The sequence below is a fragment of the Lycorma delicatula genome, chromosome 11 (genome assembly GCF_047948215.1).
Source record: "Lycorma delicatula isolate Av1 chromosome 11, ASM4794821v1, whole genome shotgun sequence".
Taxonomy (NCBI): Eukaryota; Metazoa; Arthropoda; class Insecta; order Hemiptera; family Fulgoridae; genus Lycorma; species Lycorma delicatula.
In genome coordinates, this window is record NC_134465.1 from 38,102,823 (window position 1) to 38,127,087 (window position 24,265).

Below are 24,265 nucleotides of genomic sequence, written 5' to 3' on the forward strand. Positions count from 1 at the left end.
CACCTATACTTTAGATAATCTCCGACCTGCCTGCATAGGTAATTATTAATGTCTTTCTCTTTCAGTGACTCCATAATGGATCCCCACAGTATGGAACCGAATGCATTCTTTTCATCTAAATCATCGTCGGCATATTCCTCGTTTTCTTTATGCCTTCTCTTTCTCTTGCAGCCCAGTTTATTACTCTTGAGATCGCCTGGGTGGTCGACTTCCCCTTACAGAAGCCACATTGGTTTGGGTGAATACCCGCCCCAGCTTTTAGTTCATCAATTATTTTTACTGCCGGCATCCTTTCCACCTCTTTAGTATTTAACAGGTATTAGTATTTTCCACCGCATGGTATTTAACAGGCAAGCAGGACGATACTACCCGTGCCTCCTTCCAGCAAAGGAGAGTGGTAAGGAGCCACTCTCCTAACTTAGAATTTGGCATCCTAACTCCCGACAACATCACGGGGACGATGCTGCAGAACGAACAGGCGTAATACGCGGTGTCGAGGATGATTGTGTCAATCGTCCGAACAAATATATTGGAAGAAGTACAAGGATAAATACCACCTATTTTTCCTTCGGGGCTGAAGTGGTAATTAAAACAAGTCCTCCCTCAAGGATTGACAACAGGAAAAAACTTACGCGTCGATCTGATAATCGTTTATATTATTTAAATCGATGAGAAAGTAATCGATCGAAAAAGAGCTTCTGTACTCGTCATTACTGATTGTGTCAATCGTCCGAACAAATATATTGGAAGAAGTACAAGGATAAATACCCCCTATTTTTCCTTCGGGGCTGAAGTGGTAATTAAAACAAGTCCTGCCTCGAGGATTGACAACAGGAAAAAACTTACGCGTCGATCTGGTAATCGTTTATATTATTTAAATCGATGAGAAAGTAATCGATCGAAGAAGAGCTTCTGTACTCGTCATTACCGAAAGTAAAGTGAAAGTTGTAATGTAACGTCTACCGCTCTCGATAATTCACTACCCCCCTTCCTTAAGTGTTTCTCGTATTATCGCCTGTCTCTTTCACCTTCTTTTACACGCTTCGTACTCTTTTTGGAACGTCTTCGAAATGCAATTCATCACTTAAATATCGTCGATTATACAAACGACCAGAGTTTTCTAATTTATTATAATCCTATTATAATATTAGGCTAATACTCGATGAAATTTAGAAACGAATTATGAAAGTCCAATTAGTCGATATCTATTTTAATTTTATTCTATGAAGTCATGCGTTTGTCCGTTCTTTTTTTTTGGACTGTTAGGTTTCCTGTCATTTATAAATCTTATAATTAAGGTCAGTTTAGGTCGGCCCTAAAAAAATATTAATCGTTTAATAAATCGATATTTGTTAAATCATAATAGCATCTTGTATCTACTATGTGATCTACTTCAGCTATTCCGATCGGACCCAGCGTTAGGAATAACATCTGGCAGTTACAAAAATTTGAGAAAAAGGACGTAAAAAGAAAAAAAAAATATATTTTTATTATTCAATTTAATTTTTAACACAGTTTGTGGAAAGTTGTTTTCCAGGCAAAAAATTGGGTGTTTCCCGAGTAGTTTAATCGAAACTCAAAAAATAAGCTTTTTCCCCTTAATTGAAATGGCTGACCTTCAAAATTCTTTGAATTAAAATTTATTTAAAGGTCTCATTTCAGCCTAAAGAGTGTTCTTATCCCCCCGTAGAGAGGATTAAAAATATTAAATATTTGGGTGTGATGGTTGGTATACCTATTAATACTGCGACCTTAAATTGGATTCTTACATTTTTATTATTTATATCCAAAAATAAAGTTTTTAATAATAAAATTCAATAAATTATAGAAAATAAAAGTTGTTAATGTATTTCGCATATGTCTAATCGTTACTTCAGTATTTTGTACTTACTCTGTTGAGTTGAGCTCTCATATTCGTAAATTTTATACAATTCAAAAACAGCTGTTAAAAGTGTCATTTACTTAACTTCGTTTGTATCTCGAGAAACAGTTTTTTAAAATTCAATTTTTTTTTAATACTTTTATTTATAGTCGCATCAACAATGAAAGTCATTAGCCACTTATCAGTTTAATGTAACTGTACCGGTTAATGTGTAGTCTTGAATAAACTCAGGCCGACAATTCCTGAGACGAGTGGTTAATTAAACCCAACCGCCAAAAAACACCGATATCCACGATCTAGTATTCAATTTTTTTTCGTTGAAGTAATTTTCAAGTTTCAAATCTTTTGACTTTCAATTTTTTTGTGAAATTTTAAAATTTTTACTTAATAATAATAATAGTCAAATTCATAATTCTAATAAGCTATGCCTTGCGTCTGACAACAGGAAATATTTTTAAATTTTCACGAAAAAAATATTTTATTCGAGTAGTAAATTAATGATTTTAAACCTTGGCATCGATTAACTAATTAGACCAAATGACATTTGGTTACGGAACAATTTTATTTTAAAATAGATAATCTTATATTGTTCTCATTCTTAGTACTGTATTCTATTTAAATCCGTTTATCGATCAAGTCGTTTTAAAACTTAAAGTTTGCTAAAGAGTCACTTCCGCTGTAAGAATTTAGTTATTAAATGTTTGATTTTTAAACTATTTAAATATCATCACTTCTAAAATAATTAAATTATTGTATTAAAGAGTAATAAACTGTAATTAAGTGATACACTGCAACGTTTTTGTGATAAGTACATTTTAAATAGCTAACTTCTGAAATGTTTGGTATATTATGATATACCATAATTTAATTATTCATTTCTCTCACATTTCATCTCTTTTATTTCGCTCATATCACAATCAATAAGTATATAGGTAGACTATACAGGTATTATATAGTCTCTGTATCTCAGATTAATAATAATTATAATTATATATACATTTATTATTATTATAATATAATTTCTGTAGATTATATATGTAGATTATTTTTTATACTAAAAGGTTTTGTGTAAGTTTTTTTTACCTACTTGGTTGCGTTTTAGGTCGGGATAGGTACAATTATGTTGTCTTGTCGCTTGACGAATGGTGGAATGCATTCGCATAGTAATTATTTCATGTTGATTGCGATGTAGACTTGCTTGCCTGGTTATATCCTTACCATACGTGTAGGATAATAGTTAAATATTCATTTACGCAGGACAATTATCCTTCAAATTAATGATCTTGTATATATTACTATGTAAATCTGCGATATCTTATCCTCGTTTACAAATATGTCGTTTGTAAAACATCTTTTAAATCCGACTCCGCTATAAATTAACCTTCTTCGCTACGTAATTTTACTAAATAATCGTACAAAAAATTATCTTGATAGATGTTTACTAAAACTCTACATAATTTATTTAAATTTAATGTATTCACTTAAATAGAAAAATGTTTCGAGCTTTTTTTCGCTGATAATTTTACCTAATCCGATATTTTTTGTTGTTAATTGAATAGAAAACAAATGTTGCAGTTAATTAAATCAACGAAAGACTTGAAATGGCATTTTTCGATCCGGTAGGCTAGCCACAAAACAAGTATTTCTCTTAACTTTTAAGAATAGAGGCTTCTTACCTCTACATGTATGTATGTGCGTGCGCTCACTCTCTCTTTCTCTCTCTCTCTCTCTCTCACACACACACACACACACACACACACAATATATATATATATATTGGAATACGGTTAACATCCGAATTTGAGTTAATGGGTATTAATTAGTAATTTCCGTCACTATCTGTGTGATTAAATTTAATTTTAAATTCAATGTAGCGGTAGTTTGTACAGTGTACTTTAATAATCAGAGTCTCATCTTCGACTCTCTCTTTCTATCGTTGCTTTATATTACAGATCGTAAAGATCGTTGACAGATCGGTTACAGATCGTTGTAAACTAAAACAACGTAAAAAGATATGAAATATATTTGATGGAATGCTTAAAATTAGACCGGTTAAAATTTATTTCTAAATATATTTTTCACGGCCGATCCTGCTAAAATGATCTGGACCCCCTTATTTTCGTTTACCCTTGCAAACCGTCTTTGTTAGATAAGATGCACGTGCTTCTTATCCGTAACTGTCACGGGGTGTATCCGACCGTTAAAAAGGTATGATTTTGTTCTTTAGTAATTCAAAAGTCTTCTATTCTTTGTTCTTTATAATCTGAAAAAAAAAAATTATAAAATAAATGATATTTCTTGAAACAGAAATAAACTTGTGTCGCTAGATTTCTTTATGAGATAGAAATTTTACACACCGATATCTTAAACTTTTCTGAATTCCCGTTTCGCCCGGATATTTTGATAATCATATAGTATGCGGAATCTACAAAATACCGTATTTACGGTTACAAGATTATCTTTTTTTTCTTTTTTTTTAAAATAAAATTAAAACATTTAATTTTTCGTCGCTGTCACAGTCGACATTTTCACTTAATAGCCTTTTACATTATTTAATGTATTGCGAGCTCTTTGGAATCGGAATATTTTTTTTAATCGCTTCGGAAGTATAATATAGAGAAAAAGAATAGACCGGATCAAAATAAACACGTTTAATTTTTTACCAGTGAAGAATCGCCTTTAGAAAACATAAAACGTTTTAAATCGATATATTATTATTTTTTTTTTGTCTTCATTCATTTGACTGGTTTGATGCAGCTCTCCAAGATTCCTTATCTAGTGCTAGTCGTTTCATTTCGGTATACCCCCTACATCCAACATCCCCAACAATTTGTTTTATATATTCCAAACGTTGCCTGCCTACACAATTTTTTCCTTCTACCTGTCCCTCCAATATTAAAGCGACTATTCCAGGATGCCTTAATATGTGGCCTATAAGTCTGTCTCTTCTTTTAACTAAATTTTCCAAATGCTTCTTTCTTCATCTATTAGCCGCAACACCTCTTCATTTGTCATTTTATCCACCCATCTGATTTTTAACATTCTCCTATAGCACCACATTTCAAAAGTTTCTAATCTTTTCTTCTCAGATACTCCGATGGTCCAAGTTTCACTTTCATATAAAGCGACAGTATAGAAATATATATTTTCAAAAATCTTTTCCTGACGTTTAAATTAATTTTTGATGTAAACAAATCTTATTTCTGACTGAAGGCTCGTTTCGTCTGTGCTATTCGGCATTTTATATCGCTCCTGCTTCGTCCATCTTTAGTAATTATTCTACTTCCCAAATAACAAAATTCTTCTACCTCCATAATCTTTTCTCCTCCTATTTTCACATTCAGTGGTCCATCTTTGTTATTTCTACTACATTTCATTACTTCCGTTTTGTTCTTGTTTATTTTCATGCGGTAGTTGTTGCGTAGGACTTCATCCATGCCGTTCATTGTTTCTTCCTAATCCTTTTACTCTCAGCTTGAATTACTATATCATCAGCAAATCGTAGCATCTTTATCTTTTCACCTTGTACTGTTACTCCGAATCTAAATTGTTCTTTAACATCATTAACTGCTAGTTTTATGTAAAGATTAAAAGTAAAATAAAATCTTTGTTCGCCGTAAATCTAACTACTTCAGATTCTGAATACTGTAAAACTTAAAAATTTAATAAAATACCCCGTTTGTAAAAAATTAAAATTGTAGGCATTAGTAATGACCGAAATTCGAAACAGAATTGCAGCGCCTAGAGGTATTTGCTTAATTCTGAAATTATTCAATTAACATCTTCCAGTACGATATTATACGACCTTACGATATTCTGTTACCGAAGTCGGTCGATCCTTACGTCTTCGGTTTCTGTTACGTGCTAGTAAGTCTGACCTCGAAAGATCCATGCCGACGTTATCGGGGTATATAGAACTATAGAAATGGGGGTATAGGGATTAATTCGGTTTATTTTCTCTTAACTACAATAAGCTAATAAAAAAGAAAAACAATTGAAATATTACATGGATTTATTATTCTCGGTTCTGCTCTTACGCCCCGTTATCGGATACATTAAAATCTAGTCGAGATATAATTTTCCTTTAATCGGATGCGATTCCGAATTTAGCAGTATCGGTTTTATTTCATTTTGGCGGCTGGAATTTAGAACTTTTTTTACGTTTCAGAGCCTTTTCAAAAATAAACTTACGAAAAGCAAAAAATGTCAGGCGTTCAAATCGGGATTTTTTGTAAATTTTTTTATCGGTATAAGATTCCGAATATCGCGGGCCGTGGTTTTCATCCATTCTAAGTTATAATTTTGCTATTCATCAAAACCAAATAAATAACGCTTCTTGTACCGCCGCTTTCCATTAGTCACTCCATATTCGGACGACAATGTGTTCGAGTAAATTGAATCGTAGGATAAAATCGTTGTTGTGATCAACATTTGTTTTGTTGGTACGAGAATAGTATTTTTCGTATTCAATGAGTCAACTCAGTAACGATCTGAGCGCATATTTTAATTGAACTCCAGAGTTTTAACTTACAGTAGGCGGTCGTAGTCTGAAAAAGCCGTACGAAGGACATAGTAAGTTGTAAAAATACGCTGATAGAAATGAATGTCTTCCGAGGTGTTTGCATCGGTGGCATCCTGACAGAGTCCAAACCAATGACTGTGATGTCCGGAAAAGTCCAACGAAGTTAAGAACGAAGGAGGTGGTGTGGCGACAGTGATCGTCATAAGGCGGTCAACCCCCCCCCCCCCCCACCAACGGGAGGGTCAGGATTATCTAACGTTGACAAATGAAAAAAGATGCGGTTATTTTTCTTTATTTACAAGCGATAAAAATTTTTTTTTTCTTAAATGTCAATCAAAAAATAACGTCTGTTCAAAATGTATTTACGTCCTTGTAGTAAAGGAAATATTATGAGAGCGAAAAATTTCGGTTTCCACATTTCAACGGAAATATCTATTTTGATTATCCCTGAATCCATTTTGACTAGTTTCGGCGTGACGTCTGTACGTACGTATGTATCTCGCATAACTCAAAAACGATTAGTCGTAGGATGTTGAAATTAGCACTAACATCTAGTTGTGCACCTTCCCTTCTGATTGCAATGGAACTAAAATAAAAGTGTTCAAAAAAGCCCAAAATCCAAACAAAATCTTGATTTTGGACTTTTTTCTTAACTGCAGTAATAAGCCCCAATTGAGAGCTTTTCAACGGTATATAAGTGGTACTTATTTTCATTGGTTCCAGAGTTAAAGCCAAATAAAATTTTATTAAGGAAATATTTGGATTTTACAAGGAAAGACAAATCGGTTCGAATCAGACTTCATATACATATATTTTTTTAATTTAAATATATTGATTTATTAATAATCATTAACCTCTCATTTAAAAAAAAAAATTATGATGAATAATAATTCAATAACAAAAAAAAAAGAAAAAATATCAGAAGTTTTTAATGAAATAAAATCTTACGTACTTTTCATTTTAAAAAAATGTGTAAATTTAATTTAATAGGCGTACAAGGAAGTCATATGTCGTCCATATTAGATTTTTTCTGTTCAATTTTTTTGTAAAACCTGCACTTTTTTCTAACTTTTTCTGTTAAATTTTAATCGGAAATTTTTACGATTCTGTAAAATTTAATTTTGGGCGCTCGGAACACCCACAGTTTGGTTGAAATCAGAGCACCTCGAAATATTAGTAAACGATAATCGTTTACTAATTCTTCCCGATGGCAATTAACTTTTGTGTTTTTAATGGGAAATATTACGGTTAAGACTACCCGCTTATAACACTGTAAAAAGTATTTTATTTCGGACGATGATCATCCAGATGCCATCTGTCCGACCCCATTGTCCGAGGAGGGATTAAAATTATTTAATAGTTTATAAACGATACTCGAATGGAGTAAAATGAACGTATTCGCATTCGTATTTATAATATAATCTATGAAGAGGTTTTACTTAAATTTTTCCTTCATTATTTTACGTAATTGATTTGAAATTAAATCTTTTAGAGATATTCTATCCTATAGAAATTACGACTCTAAAATTTATGTTACTATTAATTTTATTTTTTTATTTTATTACGGTATAACATTACCTATTCCGATTGTTTTATGGCGATTTTTACTACGGCAATATTTCAGTAGCCGCTTTTGTACGTACGAATACTAAATAATTTTCTTTTTTAAAATATAAATTGATATCCGTCAACTATTGTGTATATATTCTTATTACATATAATTCATTTGTTTTTATTTCCTGTATTTATTATTATTATGTTATTATAATTTTGCGTTTATCCGTACCGTTTAGATGAAGTATTCGAGCTGCTATGATATTGTTTTACCGTAATTAAATAGAAAGTTATCGTTATAAAAACGGAGTATCATGTTTATTATAGCCATGTGTTGAAGTACGTTCTGAAATTTTTGAAATAAAAAAAATTCAACGTATTTTATTACTATTTTTATTTTACAGCTCTTGTAATAATTTTAATCATCTTTTTTACAATCGGTATCGTAATTCAGATCGTTAAAAAACTGTCTCATAATTCGATACTTGTAAATTTATTATAGAAGAAAGTTTAAATTCTTCTATCGTGTAATGAATCGTTAAAAAACACTAAAAACGGTAATTTGATTCATTTATAATAGAGAAATAAGGGCAGCGGTGTAAAGATGTTTATGTTACAGGTTTACATCCGTCTGAAGGGTGCGGTTTCGTGGAATATTTCAGTACTTCACATCTTCCATTCTTTAAACGAATGTTTTATATAAGTAATAAAACCCGAGCCCGTATTCGAACGGCTGTCGATTATCCGAAGGAAAGATCTTTTGTTACGATCTTTAATAAAGCCCGTTATGCAAAATCGTCGATCGCTTACTAACCGTTTTCGTTACGGATATTTTGATTCACCGAAGAATTTCGAACGGGGTTTTACGCCTGCTACCCGGGAGTCGAAGCGTTATCTCGGGTGAATTTATTCGTTTCTTGCTCGCCTTAATATACCCTTTATCTTATGATTTCGGCTTGATATCCGACGAATTCGTCGGAGAACGTTTTTAGTTACCGTCGGATAAAGGCAAAGGGGTGTAGCGGTTAAGGTGGATGGTTACGAGTAAGAAATAGATTAATAAAAATACCGATATCTTTCGATTTGTTCGAGTCGCCGAACATCTTTTGAATACATCTACCGTCGCGCTCGATGAATTAAAGTACACAAGAAGTTGGAAAATCTTACATTTCTTACAATTTCTTAAATCACGTTCAAGCCGTGTTAGTCGTTATTACTTCTTTTTATAATCAAGAATATCGGTTTAAGATTACGGAATAAATAGAATACATTACCGATTCTCGATTTATTCGATTAACAAAATAAAAGTTAGAATAATAATAAAATCTTCTTAAAAGATAAAAAATTGAATTTTTTCACTTCTTTAAATTACAATTTTTAGTAATCGTTACGGAATTAAAAACAACTACCGACTTACTACTCAGTAATTCGGTGCAAACTTCAAAATTGAATCGAGCCTTCTTCTTTAGAAAGAAGGTTTAATGATTGTTTTTAGAAAAACAATTATTTCCTCATTTTTACGACGGATTTATAAAACTCGAGTTTTTTAAAGTGTATTTTATATTTTTATTTTATAAAAAATACAAATGGAGTTATAAAAACATTTTCCTTATGAAAACAAGCCGTTCTTAACGCACAAAAGATTCGAAAACACCTTTTTTTCGTATTCATTTAGCGTATGGCACCAAAACATAACACCAATTACAGTCAAAAATTACAAACAAAGATTTAACAAATTATGCTACTGATTCTGGAGTCGCCATCAGGAAATCTTCAGGTTCCCTTCATAATCTGTCCTAGGGAAAACATCTGTGATGTGTTTAACAGTTTGATTTTCACCACACTCACAAAGGGGCGTCGGCTTTTACCCCATTTATACAGGAAATAGGCGCACCTACCATACTGAGATCGTATTCTGTTTAGAGTTAACAATGTCTTACGTGGCAAGTCAAAACCCGGCGGCCACGCTTTTTTCGTAATGAAATTTAGACGATAATTATAAAATAAAATAAGGACGAAAAAAGCGAGAAACGACTCGAAGAACCGAGTCGAGCGTGAATTACAGGTCTCTGGAGTTCATGATGTTTGGGGTAACGGTCTTTATATTAAATTAAATTAAATTGTCAGAGGGATCTCGTAAATGAGAAGTAAAGCTTGTATGTACATATAAATTAAATCTGTTTTCCCACTTTTTTGAAGGGAGTTAGATGACAATAATTTTGTTTTTATTTCTAATATACAATATACATTATATTATATATTATATAATAATAATATATATATATTATAAATATACAATTATATGCTACTTAATTTCAAAATTAGTGACAAGAAACGAAAATAAAAAAGGAAAGAAAAAATCAAGACATAACTTAATAAAGATAAAAAATAATGTAGAACTCAATAAATAAATTCTTAGATTAGTAAAGATTTATATATCCAGGCGATCCGCAATACAAGCACAGTTGAAACTCGGCTATTGTCATTTAAATAACATTTAAGTTTATTTAAATGGCAAAAAACTTTATTTAGATTCTGGAAAACTATAAATTTCTCATTAAAATGATACACACTTTCTCCTGCTTGAGTATTAAACACAGAACATTTCTTTTATTATGAAAAGATGTACCCGTTTTACGGGTAAAGACATGATGAACCTGTTTTACCGTTAAAGAACCAATAATTATTCTCTGTATTCTTTTTAGTAAACGAATACGAATATAGAAAATAAAAGTATGGTCAGTACTGTTCCACGTGGAACAGTATTTTTTTGCGATAACAAGCAAAGAGTGATTTTTTTTTTTATAACGTCCAAAATAATGTCAACTTTAACATTATCAGACGCAAAACTAGTCAAAATTAGTTGTTTTAATCAATCACATATATTTTCTAATAAAAGTGTCGTTTGCATCTGTTAAGTATAGGTTTGCATTCGTCGAATTTCCGATTTAGAATATAGATCGTTTATAATTATTTCTACATTTAAATATTCGTGATGATTGTTTAAAAACGCTTAAAACTAGAACAGATTTAATAACGATCGTTCAGCAAGAATTGTTTATTAAACAATAAACGGCGATATAGCGATATATTAGGTAGATCTTGATGCTCGGTGCCACGGCAGCGACAGCCGGAATTCGAATCATTCTACTATCTTTTAGCATAACATTTGCTTCGTTACCTAACAGCGAATGGACCTTCGTAAGATGTATTGTGATTGTAGAACACAACTTTTTAAAGTTTTAATCACCTCAACGTATATCTAATGTTTTAAATATTATTTTTACATACATATAAAGTTATGTCAGATTTAATTGCAAACAATATAATTTATACTGTTTCTTGCTATGATCCTAAGAAAAGTGATTCATTTACTGAGCTGTAATACTTAGCTTTTTCTTTTTTTTCCTGTTTAGCCTCCGGTAACTACCGTTCAGATAATACTTCAGAGGATGAATGAGGATGATCTGTATGAGTGTAAATGAAGTATAGTCTTGTACATTCTCAGTTCGAGCGTTCCTGAGATGTGTGGTTAATTGAAACCCAACCACCAAAGAACACCGGAATCCACGATCTAGTATTCAAATCCGTGTAAAAATAACTGGCTTTACTAGGACTTGAACGTTGGAAATCTTGACTTCCAAATCAGCTAATTTGGAAAGACGCGTTCACCACTAGATCAACTCGGTGGGTTTATAATACTTAACTTGTCCGTGTTTATTTTTACGTTAAATAAAATCACGATAGATTATAAACTATTTTTATATATGTCATAAGATTGTAATGTTAGTTAATTTATCATTTAGCATTTTTCTGCTGACATAATTATAATTCTTGATGAGAATAGGCCTACATTTTTAAAAAATTTAAAAATATACCGTAACATTTCTCTTTATAACATAATATTTATACATCTATAAAGTATAAACAGCAGAATTATAAAATAATTAAAAGTAATCCATAATACCATACGGTAACATAAAAGCTTGTATTTACAAGAAAGCGATTTGCTTCTGCGCGTGAAAACTAAACCGAATGTTTTCAGTTCGGATAACAGACACCGTAATAGCCTTAGTAGTCCAAGCTTCAAGATTCATTGCGGCAGTTGTACATCGTTAATACATATAAGAACTACGTATTAACAACCACACACACACACACACACACACACACACACATATATATATATATATATATATACATACACGTTTTTCATTCAAATATTGATGCGTCTTTAAACATCCTGACCCCGAAGGGGAAGACACCCACTGTGTAACAGTTTCGGTCGCCACTCCACTTCCTCCGTACCTAGTTCTTATGACCTTTACCGGAGGTCATCTTCAAAACCTCGGCAAAAGGCATCTCTCAACCTTTTTCTTGCCTCAGTCAGGATGCCACCGATGAAAATGCCACATATGACATTCCCATCGGTGTACTACTGTCCCTAAAAAAAAACCAAACAAAAAACAAATCACATCTGACGTTAGTTCAAACAAGACTTAGTAAACAAAATAAAAATAGGAACCGAAATCCACTACCTACTCGAAGGTAAAAGAAGTGAGTTCAACACGAAATACAATAAAACAAAACGAAATCAACAATGAAACTACAGAAGACAAACCAACAAAAAAATACTTAATAATTACAGAACAAAAAAGAAGACGGAAAAGCCTAGTGGGCACCCAAAATTCCCTCGGCAATCCTTTCTTTTGCCAAATAGTGTATGAAATTCTCAACTATTATCCATTCGGCCCGGTTTCGTTAATTGACACATATATCTAACGCCGACCCGATAATATCGAGTCGACAGATAGTCTCCGTGCGCATCAGCTCATACTTGACGTAAGGGTTGGTCATATCAAAATTTGTTACAGACAAGTGTTTTAGGTAATGCTTAGAGAACTAACGACCATCTTAAATCGATTCGATGCTGTGACTATTAAGGGAGGTATGATTTTTTTTCATTTTCGAAACCGCATTTTTCCACCCCTGGGCCAATGGTTAGTGTCATCAAAAAAAAAATTACTAAGATAAGTTTTAGGCCCTTATCCAAAGAATAGTAGGAACTTAAACAAATTTGATATTTTACTTGATAAGAGAGTTATAGCGATATTTTTTTTTTTTTAGAAAGCCTGTCCCCATTACCGCCCCCATGGTCCGATTTTGGCCGTTAACAAACTCGACCGAGATTTTGGGACGAGTTATTTTTAAGGAACAATTTGAAAGTGACTGGCACAAATTTACGGCAGTTATTGTGTTCACAAGAAAGTGAAATATATATATAAACTTTTGAGCTGATGGTTGTTTTGGGGTCTGGGGGATGTTAAACACGAAGATATGTCGAAATTTTCCGGAAGTCGGAATTTTCCGGAGTTGAATTTTTTCCATTACAATAAGTAGCTTTCTTATAAAATCTAGCTAAAATCTAGCAAATAAACGATCGGATATATAAATACTAATTTCAATATGATACTAGATAAATCTGTAAAAGAAAATTTAAAAATCTCGAAAATATCAATGTACTGATAGATATTTACATTTCATCAATATAAAGGAAATGTCTTTAAAAGGTATCCTTAGTTATTAAATATTTTTTTTTAAATAATTTAAATATTTGAATTTTAATTCACATCCTTTTCATTTCGTGCGTCCTTTCACGGTATCGTAAGTTACAGTATTTTTACAATATTCAATAATTTATTTTTACTATTAATTACACGCAACTACTTCCTTTGCCAAAAAAAAAATTAATCATCTTTTATTCGGTTATTACCCTTATTAATAAGTAAGGGTAAATATATAATACATAATAATTGTTTGCCTACTTTTAATCGATGATATCAGATATCGTTACTGACGTGACATACAAATTTACGCGGGTTATTCTTTCCGTATATTTATTTAATTATTTATTTAGCGTATGGTACCAAAGACACAACACCAATTACAGTCAAAAATAAGAAACAAACATGTAACAAATAAATATAAGCTACTTATTCTTGAGTCGCCATCACGAAATGTTCAGGAGTCCCTTCATAAGCTGTCCTAGGACAAACTTCTGTGATGTGTTTAACAGTTTGATTTTCACCACACTCGCAAATGGACGTCGGTGTTTTACCCCATTTATACAGGAGATAGATTTTTAAACGATCAATTAAACTTAAAAAGTTCGCCGTCGGTGAACTTGTAAATGCGAGATGTAAGTGCCGTCCCTCCCCCCTTTTCTGAATCGGCCGATAGTATTTGCTGTTAAATTTATTTAGTTCTGATACGTGTGTGCATTCCGTTTATCTTTTGTGCTGTTTATCTTTTTCGGTTTTTTATTTACTTTTTTCTTAGCTTTAGAATTCTGTTCGTAACATCTGAGGAAGATATTGTGTACCGGAACAGCTGTCGTGATTTTTAAATAAATTTTATGAAAATAAAATAAAATATTTTGTTTCTTTTTTGTCAAGTAGTTGTGCGATAGGTTTTTTCAATTTGCGTACTTTCTTGGTTGTACTGAAAGAAAAAACTCAATCATTTATTTAGTTTAAGATACCAGTTCTTTATTTTGAATACTATGCTTGCTATAGATATATGTGCACAGATTATGTGTCAACAGCTATCTGCGGTCATTTATCGCTTCTTAAAATAATTATTGTCTAGATTTGCAGTATTTGTTAATTTTAAATTCCGGGTAATAAATTGTCGTAACAATTAATTTTGATAGCGTATTATTTTCCAAAAATTTTACATTTACCGGTATAATGGTAATATTTTTGTGCGATAGTAATAGTAATAATATTAGCGGTATTGTAAGTATCATATGTTTGCGGTAACAATTTCATCGGGAGTAAAGTAAAACGGTTTCTGTTTAGTGAAAACAGATAGGAAATATTTTTAAATATTATTTTAAAATATCACAGCTGTTGCCCGTCATTCCACTGTTCGCTACTTCTTAGAGAACGACTTACGTGGTCCTATCATATTAAAACAAAGCGTCTTATGTTGAACAAAAAAGTTGCCCTTTCGATTAAAATAAAATTACTAGCTTTAAAAAATCTCTTAAACCGATCTAGATGTATGCCGCTCAGAGTTTTGGTAGTAGTTAGAAAATACATTAAAAATTGCCGTCCGGCAAAAACTTTTCCGTATAGTCACCGTATCATCAAATCACACACTTTGTTCTGCATTAAACGTCCCTTTCATAAAAGATTCTTTATAAGAGGTATACTCAGGATTTCATCCTGAATTACCGGTCCGCAATGCTCAGCGGATCAGATCCGCTGAATTTTATTCGAAGATCGAACTGTGGTATCTTTTCCATTAACGATTTAATAAATATATTTACTTTCAAATAACTATTTTTCTTTTCACTACTTCCTTTCTTTTACTCCTTTTTTCAAAATTATTCCTACACTGTCTGCTGTATGTTTTCTTTTTATATTTATATTTAATATTTTATTATAAACTCTTGATATTGCAGTACGAGTACAACATTAAAAAAAAGGTTAAAAAACTGCTTTAAGCCGAATTCATAACGATATTCGTCGGGTACATTCTTCGGTTCTACCCGCACCACTAAAAACACTGGAGGAAATAGATTCTTCCTTTAAAATATTAGACGTTAAGATGAATCATAAAGAATTATTTTTATTAATGGATTTCTGTGAAAAATTATATTTGGATATTTTGTACGGGAACGAATTTGAAGTTTTCGGCACGACTTACGATCGTTTACGCGGATGAAACTTTCAACGTTTCTCCAAAGTGCGTAGTGCTTTGAGAATTCACCGTTATAGCCCTCAAAGATGAATACTTAGGACTTTTTTTTCGGTTTCAAATAAAACCTCGAACGCTTAAATCGCAGTTTTTTGTCATTTTATTTAAAAATTTCACCCGCTCGACTGGATTTGGCTTCATCGACTTGACGAAATCATTTATCGAGCTGCGGGAAAAGCACTAGCTCCACTAGTCATCGAAGGTCGTAAGTTTCGTTTAGGACGAATCGGTCGAGGAAAGTCCAAGGATTAAACTTTAAACGATAATTCTTACAATTCTCAAAATCGTACAATTTTTAAAATACTTCTCCGGGCTATCGTTCCTGACGACGCAGTCGAAGACCTCGGTAAGCGTTTAGATTATTTAATCGTACGACCGATTAAATATTCACTTTATTCGATTTTTAAATAGAACCTGATTATTTTAATACACTTTTCATAGAAGAACGTACTCGGTGTAAAACATTTTTCGAAGTAGGAATATTGTCGTTATGAAGTTAATATATCGTTATACTTGTGTACGTTTGCGTATACCTATTATGTTTTACAGAGATCAACAACCAAGGATAGCGTTTTCAAATAATCAGAATTAAACCGGTTTTATAGTTATAGATGTAGGGCTCATAAAAAAGGAAAGATTTTAAACTTACATCGTCCTATACGATAAAAATTTAAGATGTCGAGCAGATGTACGAGTACTATAAAAATGTTCATCAAATAAAAAAGCGATAAACTCCGCAGTTCTTTCTGTGTCTGTTTCTACGAGCTCTGAACCGAGCATTTTGGTCGATTCAGATCGGATAAAGTATTTTATAACAGTTACCAAAAAAAATTTCATTTTAAAAGTATTTGTGAAAATCTCCTAATTACAAAAAGATTATGAAATCAAAAAATATAAATCCCGAAAAACACTTTCAGTGTGAAGGTAACCCCAGAAAGCAATTGTTTGTCCCGAATCCGAAAAAAGTTGATATTTTTAAAATTATAAAGGTTCACTCGCCACGGGCTGTTTTAATTACAAAATAATGTTATTCTAAACGATTGAGTAGCTTGCTTGTGTTTTCCCCCTTTTTTCTAAACCAGTTTTTTATTATATTTTGAAACAGCCCTGTGGTGAGTGAACCTTTGTAATTTTAAAAATATCAATTTTTTTCGAGTTCAGGACGGACAATTGTTTTTTGAAGGACACCTTCACATTGTAAGTGTTTTTCGGAGGTTTAAATTATTCACCATTTTTTTTAATAATGTTTTTGTCGTAGGAGATTCACTAACACTTTTAAAATGAAATTGTTTTTGGTGGTTGCGATATCTTTCTTTGCTTTGGTCGTGATGTATATTATGAAGTAAAATAAATAAAGAACGATTGGAGCGTTTTACTTTTAGATTGTAGTCGTCGATTTCCCGGCAAAAATACTTTTTCTTTCATAAATGGGTATTATTTATTAACTAATAATAAATATTGTATGTATATTATTTCCATTTAACTAATTATTTATTTATTTAAATAAATAATTTCTGTTCATCGCGATTACAGAATAGCAAATAAATTTCCTTAAAATAATTTACAGAGTATCCAAAGAAAAAGATACAAACTTTCATGTTTTGAAAAACTACAAATAAAGTCTTCTTTACCGACTTCAGCCAAAAGGACGCTCTCGATTCGAGTTGTATTTTTTTAGGGTATACATAAAAGAAAGATTTAAATATTTTTTTAATCTGCAGATAAAGTTCTTCTGTCAGCTCCGTCGTTAGTTATTTTCCGTATAATTTTAAAAGAAAAGCATTTTTAACGAAATATTAAACCGTTTAAATAGACGGTCGGAGATAATTCTTAATTTTACGTGTCATCATCATCACTTCATATCTCCTTTCAAATTGCTTTGCCGAATACAAAATAAATGAAAACGATTGAAAGTGAAAAGCAAAAGATTAAAATATAATAAAAATAACGACACAGGATAAATTTTATAAAAGTAAAAATTTTTGCCGTTCTGCGGAAGAAGACCGACTGACTTTTCGTTATTTTATTCTGTTTCCGCGTTCCAAGTTGCAGCATCATAACGAACCGCGCTTCTAACTTACCCCGCCCAATTTTTTTTCAACCTTGGATCAAATGTAACTCAAAAACGACCCGACTAATCTTCACCAAATTTTTAGTTCCGCCACAAGTTCAGATACATTGCTACAGTATATCTCGATTTTCAATAAAACTGATCAAATAGTTTTGGAGATTTTCTAGTCACAAAATTTTAAATTTTATACCTCACTATTTATATATATATATATATAAGAAAACCACAATTTAAGCGAATGGTTGTCAGACGTAAAGAAGATTTATTTTCACCCCCACCCACTCATGCGACCAAAAGTAATACCGTACTTTTCTTGAAACAGTCTGTAAGAAAAAGATTAATATAAAATTTAGTGAATATTAATATATAAGTATGCGAGTAAATAATTACATAACAAAGACATTATTCTACACTTTGAGTAAAATTTTAGCCGGATCCGAAATGACAGTATGTTCCTACTCATACCCGATCGTAACCGAAATTAAACGGCATTGATAGCCCGTATAAAGAAATCATTGTGCAAATTTCGGATAGAAATCCATTTACCCGATCTAAAAACACGATAACCGACATAAATATCCTTTCCGCCCTCGAATGAAATCGTTGGAATACATAACCGATGCTACATATAAATGTATCAGAATCATCTAATTAATACTCGTACAAGAATGTACAAAAATGAAAAAGTGTTTAAAAAAACCCTAACCCTTTATAGAGGTTTAAATAAAATCCCCGTAAAGTAAATATCAGACATCTTCTAACTTGTATAAAAATTTACTGATCTTTGAATAATATTTTCAGATACAGGACCCGTAAGATCTGTATCTCCCTCGCCTTAAACCGATCGTGACCGAAATTAAACGGCAGTAACGATCCGTATACAGAAAGCAGCGTACCAATTTTCATCCAAATCGGTTGACCGGAGGGAAAAATACGCCGGAACACATACATCCATCCGAAATTTTTAAATAGAAAAATTGTTTTTTTTCAGTTATAGAGTTGTCATGAAACGTCAAGATCTTCTAAAACCCAAAGTACAAAACTTATCCCCGATTATAGCCGAGAAAATAAAAATGTAGTAACTACATAATACATTTACTATCATATTATACGTTATTACTTAGTAGTATTTTGAGCTAGTCGTTAAACTATCGTATTACCTGATCGTTACGGTACTTTTTCCTCACCATAGTAATTACTTAAAAATTTATATTTTCTAATTTCAAATGGCATTTCATCCCGTTTTATCAGTGATTGTTCTTAATTATAGATGCACCATTTTATTCACCTCTTCAAACCCGTAAATATTATTTTTTGTAATTTTTAAAAATAACCATCTGTGATTGCAGTACCCATTATTTAGAAAATCTTGATAATCTGACTAAAACATCGGTCGGAAAACGCCGAAATTTAAATAGCATATCCAAAAACTAATAATTATTAAGCGGTTAATAGAATTCAGATCGCATCTTTTACTTAAGCGTCGAATCACGATAGATTAATCATCAAAAACTTTTAGTTATGAACTGAAATCGCACAAGAATACAGAACAGTGATTAAAATATAAAACAAGTTACATTATAATTATTTTGAAGCGTATTGTAATAATTTATTCTTACGATATGGAATTTGACAGACCCTACCTACTGATTACGAGCCCACTTAACGAATATTTAATGGTTTCCCTTATAATTAACCGTTAAAAGCCTGAACTTCATTCCTTTTTAAATTATGAATCTCGCGATAGGTTTTCCAAAAATCCAAAATGATAAAAAGTTCCGGCTCGCGTCCGAGCTCTAATCTTCTCCGGTTGGGTTTCCCCGGTTGTTTCCAGCACAGTAAAAAGAAAACGATCGTTATCCTAAAAGATAACGTTTTTCCAAAAATCGTATCGTTTTTTTCCGAAAACGATCGTTATCGGGCGGTGGACGGCATACGCTGTCGACCGCCCATTGTCGTCAGTATACGAGACCGACTTAATGTTTTATATTTATTTATTTAATCGTTTTTCCAGGTCAGACGATCGTTAAACAATTTTGAAATCAGCACGACTTCGCTCTTGTTACTCTTCCGATCGGTTACAATATTTTATGATATCACAAACTCTCGACGATGCGAAACTGTTTTGTAGTAAATTCTTCCACCCGGCACGTTCATGAAGATAATAAAAGTATCTAGGAGCGATTTCGAATCTTTATAACCGAATACCTTTAAGCACCTTTTCTTCCGAAAGACTTTTTTGTTTACACCGCCACATATAAGCTTTATCAATCAAGCTCGATACCGTCGAATGGCCGCGATCTCAGTACCAGCTTCGGTGCGTAATTCCTTGTTTTGTAGAAAAGTAAAAGCGGTCGCTTTATCGGGAACGTTTCGAATCGGTCGTATCTAGACTGAATAACATAGGGATGAATCATTATTTTAGATTTGATATTTGATAAGACTTAGCGATACCGCCACAAAATAAAAGAAAATATTAAATAAAAATAGTGAAATCGATTTTGTCTCGATAATCGTGGTTATTTAAAAAAAACGATAAGATAAGACGCTGATTCTATTTATCTTATTTATTCTATAAAACCTATAAAACCTAAACTATTCTTATTTATCTGTCGAACCAAATATAAATGTTTGGTTCGACAAAATAAAAAGTATTTATAAGAAATTACATCGATTACGCTTTGTGTGGTCGGTAGTTTTAATGCCTTGGAAAAATGTTGGTAGTTTTAAATATCTTGGTGAAAGAAGCTCTAGGAAAGTAGAAGCGGAATTACCAATGGCTTTCAGCAAGGTTAGAATTCTACATACAGCAAAAAGTGTACCTGATGATTTGAGAAAGAGTTTTTCATGATTTTGTTTGCAGTATGGCATTTTTCGGTGCAGAAACATGGACAATAAAGATACGAGAAATTCGATATATGGAAAGTTTTGAAATGTGACAGTAGAGAAAAATGCTAGGGAGAGAGAGTAACTAATGAACAGATCTATATTGGAATAGGGGTACGATTAAGACGATACAAAAAAGAAAAACTAATCGGATAGGCCACGTCCTAAAACAAGACTACATTCAAAAAGTAATAATTGAAGGTATTAAGGGAAGATGAAAAAAAAGGATAGGAATGTTGGATGATTTGAAAGGGAGACAAGGATAATCTAAAAGAAAAATCTCAAAACAGACCGAAATTTAGAATATGCTGTTTCTTTATACCTATCGATAGACAGTTCCAGTAAAGAAAAATATAACGAATAAATTCAATTGTACTAAGAAACATTTGAAATAAAAATCTGCTGTTGGATTGATTCCGTTTTGATTGCAACGAAACGCAATTTTTATTGTTCTATCCTTTATAATTGAAAATCCTGATTTTATCTTGTTGATCGGAAAAAGAACGAGATGGAATTTTATCAAAGTTTTAAATAGGTTGACGTAGAAACACTCAGGAAACTGGTTTTTCTTAGACTATTTCTGGTTTGAGTGGGAAAGATACAAATAATCAATCGATATAGCATTATCTTATTTGTATCGTTCGATTTAACATTAGTTAAACGCTGGATACTTTCAAACATTTGTATCTAATAATTAATTCGTCGTTCATTGTCTGAAAATACTTATTTCTGATAAGAGTAATACAGTGAAATAAAAAAATGATTATTTTACGTATAATTAATAGCATTTCCTCTATATACTATTTTAACTAGTATTAGATAAGATAATGAAAACAGTTAGGGATGTTAACAAAACTGCTTTTGGGGTCGAGGCAGGGAAAGAAAAAATAAAGGTAAATTCTTTAGCTTTCGAAGGTGATTTGGCTTTATTGGTGAATTCAGAAAAAGAGTCAGTTTCTCAAGTTGAGGATTTGAAAATAATTGCCGAAAAAACTGGTTTACAAATCTCCTTTTCTAAAACAGAAATAATGACAAATTCTAAACAAAACAAGAAAATCTTTAGAAATGACTTTTTTTCAAAATTGGATACAAATAATTTAAATATTTAGGCGAAATAATAACCTCAGACTGTTCGGATAAGAAGGCATTTAAAAGCAGAAAAATAGTTTTTGAGAGATTGAAATTTTTAACTACAAATATGTACATCAAGAAAAATTTATCCTTAATTACAAAATTGAGACGCTACAATAGAGTATTGAAACCGGTAATTTTCTACGGGACAGAAACCTCCAATATAAAAAATCTAGAATCACTTTTAAAAACTGAAAGAAAAATTCTAAGAACGATCCACGGACCAAGAAAAACGAAAGACGAATAGAGAATGAAGTCAAATAAAGACATTTACAAAATTACTCTAAAAAGAAGACAAAATTTTGTGGGAGATATATGATTCGAATGGATTCAGATAGATTAACAAAAAAATCTTGATAACTTTTGGAAATATAAAACTCCGCTCTTATACATAAAAAAAGTTAAGGAAAACCTAAATAAAGAAAATATAGAAATAAAAAATTGTCAAGATAAAAAAAAACTTTAAAAAAAAATCCGAAGAATAGAGGTTCTTGTGAATAAACAAAAAGAAAAAAAGAAAACGAATGCACTGGACGGAGGTACGAAAACAGCATAATGAAAGAATAAAAGAATTCTGGAGATGAAACAGGGAAAATCAGTAGAGAAGGGACTGAAGTAATATATACGTGGTCCTCTCCAGGCCTGTTCGAAAAAAATGGCTTTAATAGTATAAATATTGTAAATACAATACCATGCTACATTATTTAGAATAAAAACTGTACAATATCGTACAATTCTAGAATTTAAAAAATATGTAAATACAACTTATCAACAATTATAAAATGTTAAATTTATTCAAGCGCTTTCGGACCTTCTTTCATCATCAGGAGTATGCACTTGATTAAGTTTAAAAATGTTTAAATGTTTTCTATCATAACAATTAATTGTAACTATATAAAAACACTTCAATACTAAAAGTATAGTAACTGTCAAGGTAGAGTAAAAACATGTCATGTCATTAAAGGAATCTCAATTGTTATGGTAATATAAAATGAAAGCAGTTTATGGAAATGAAATTAAAACAATTTGGCCAACCTAATAATAATTAATTATTGTTTATAATTTGTTTAAATATAAAATATCTATATAAATATATTTGTTGGTATAAAATACCAACGGTGCCATGTTGCTAAAATTTAATCTAAATTTTAGAATTATAGAAAGTGAAATCGCATTACGTTTTTCACAATGAGGCGACTGTTCCGGTTTTACATTATTAAATTTTCTTTTTATAATTTTATAACAAATCGTAATAATGTTTTTTACACGACGATCGTGTAAATAAATGTAACTCTTACAAACTACAAGAGATATTCGGTGAACAAAAAATAAAAATTTAAAGAAAAAACTGTTTCCATTATTAAAGTTTATTATTATTATTTTTACTGCATATCGTATTCCATATGCATGTTACTCTTCACAACGGTACAAACACTTAACAAAATTATTCTACATTATAAGATAATAGCTAAAATAATTATTCAACACGAAAGCCGAATTATATTATGTATATTAATCTTGAACTACCGGTATGCACAACCGTCTTTACTAACTTACTGTTATTATAATAATAATAGTAATTTTTTTGCGAAGAGAGGTGGAAATACATTTACGCATGGAGTATCGGGATCCCACAGATGGTATTTATCCAATCACCATTAGCAGAATATCGTCTAAAACCACCCCCGTTTCTACGAGGACTCTACCCGAAACTGTTTAACACATTACTTCCGGCCGAGTCCTCCTATACTAACCTGAGAAGGCCGCAACCTAATTTTCAGGACTCTCCAGGTCACCCTTCTTGGTCCTGAGAATGCTGCCGACTAATCGGGCCACACTCTCCCAGCTGATCAGGTTACGGAGCATCATCGCAACCACGTTGTGGGGGCTCAAAGAACCGCCTCTAGTGTCCCTCGATCTGTCACCCAGCGAACACATTTGAAAAAGATGTGCTCGGCGTCATTCCGTACCCCGGGGCAATAGAGGTAGTCGGGGAACGGCGCTTTTCCTATGGCATGGAGGTAAGCGCGGAAGTACCCATGAGCCTTTAAAAACTGGGTCATGTGGTACTCCACCTTTCCATGCCGCCGCTCCGTCCACGGTCGGACCAGAGAGATAAGCCTTGCCGTCCATCCTTCTCTGGTCTCGTCGCCTCAGGTCTCTCATCATGCGAAAAACGTGCGAGTCTGTTCCTCATTAGTAATGGTCTTCCGGTCTTCGTCTGCCCGTCTGGCGTTCCTTTGCCAAAAGAGCAATGGGTATGACGCCGGCGGCCACCAGTACTGCAGGCTCGAAAACCATCCGATACGCGGAAGCGTCTCGCAAGGCCGCGGTGCGTTGCACCTGCGCGAACCGCTTCCAGTTTCTTTCGACTCTTAATGCCTGAGCCCTCACTTCCGCCCCATATAACAGAACGGAATGCACCGTGGACATCAGTAATTGCCGTCTGCTGGCC

General features: G+C 32.2%; 1 protein-coding gene across 1 annotated transcript in view; it reads left to right on the forward strand.

The window, feature by feature from the left end:
* The window catches only part of LOC142332507 (uncharacterized), a 175,812-nt gene that overhangs the window by 150,354 nt on the left and 1,193 nt on the right, over nucleotides 1-24,265 (forward strand). The window lies entirely within an intron of this gene.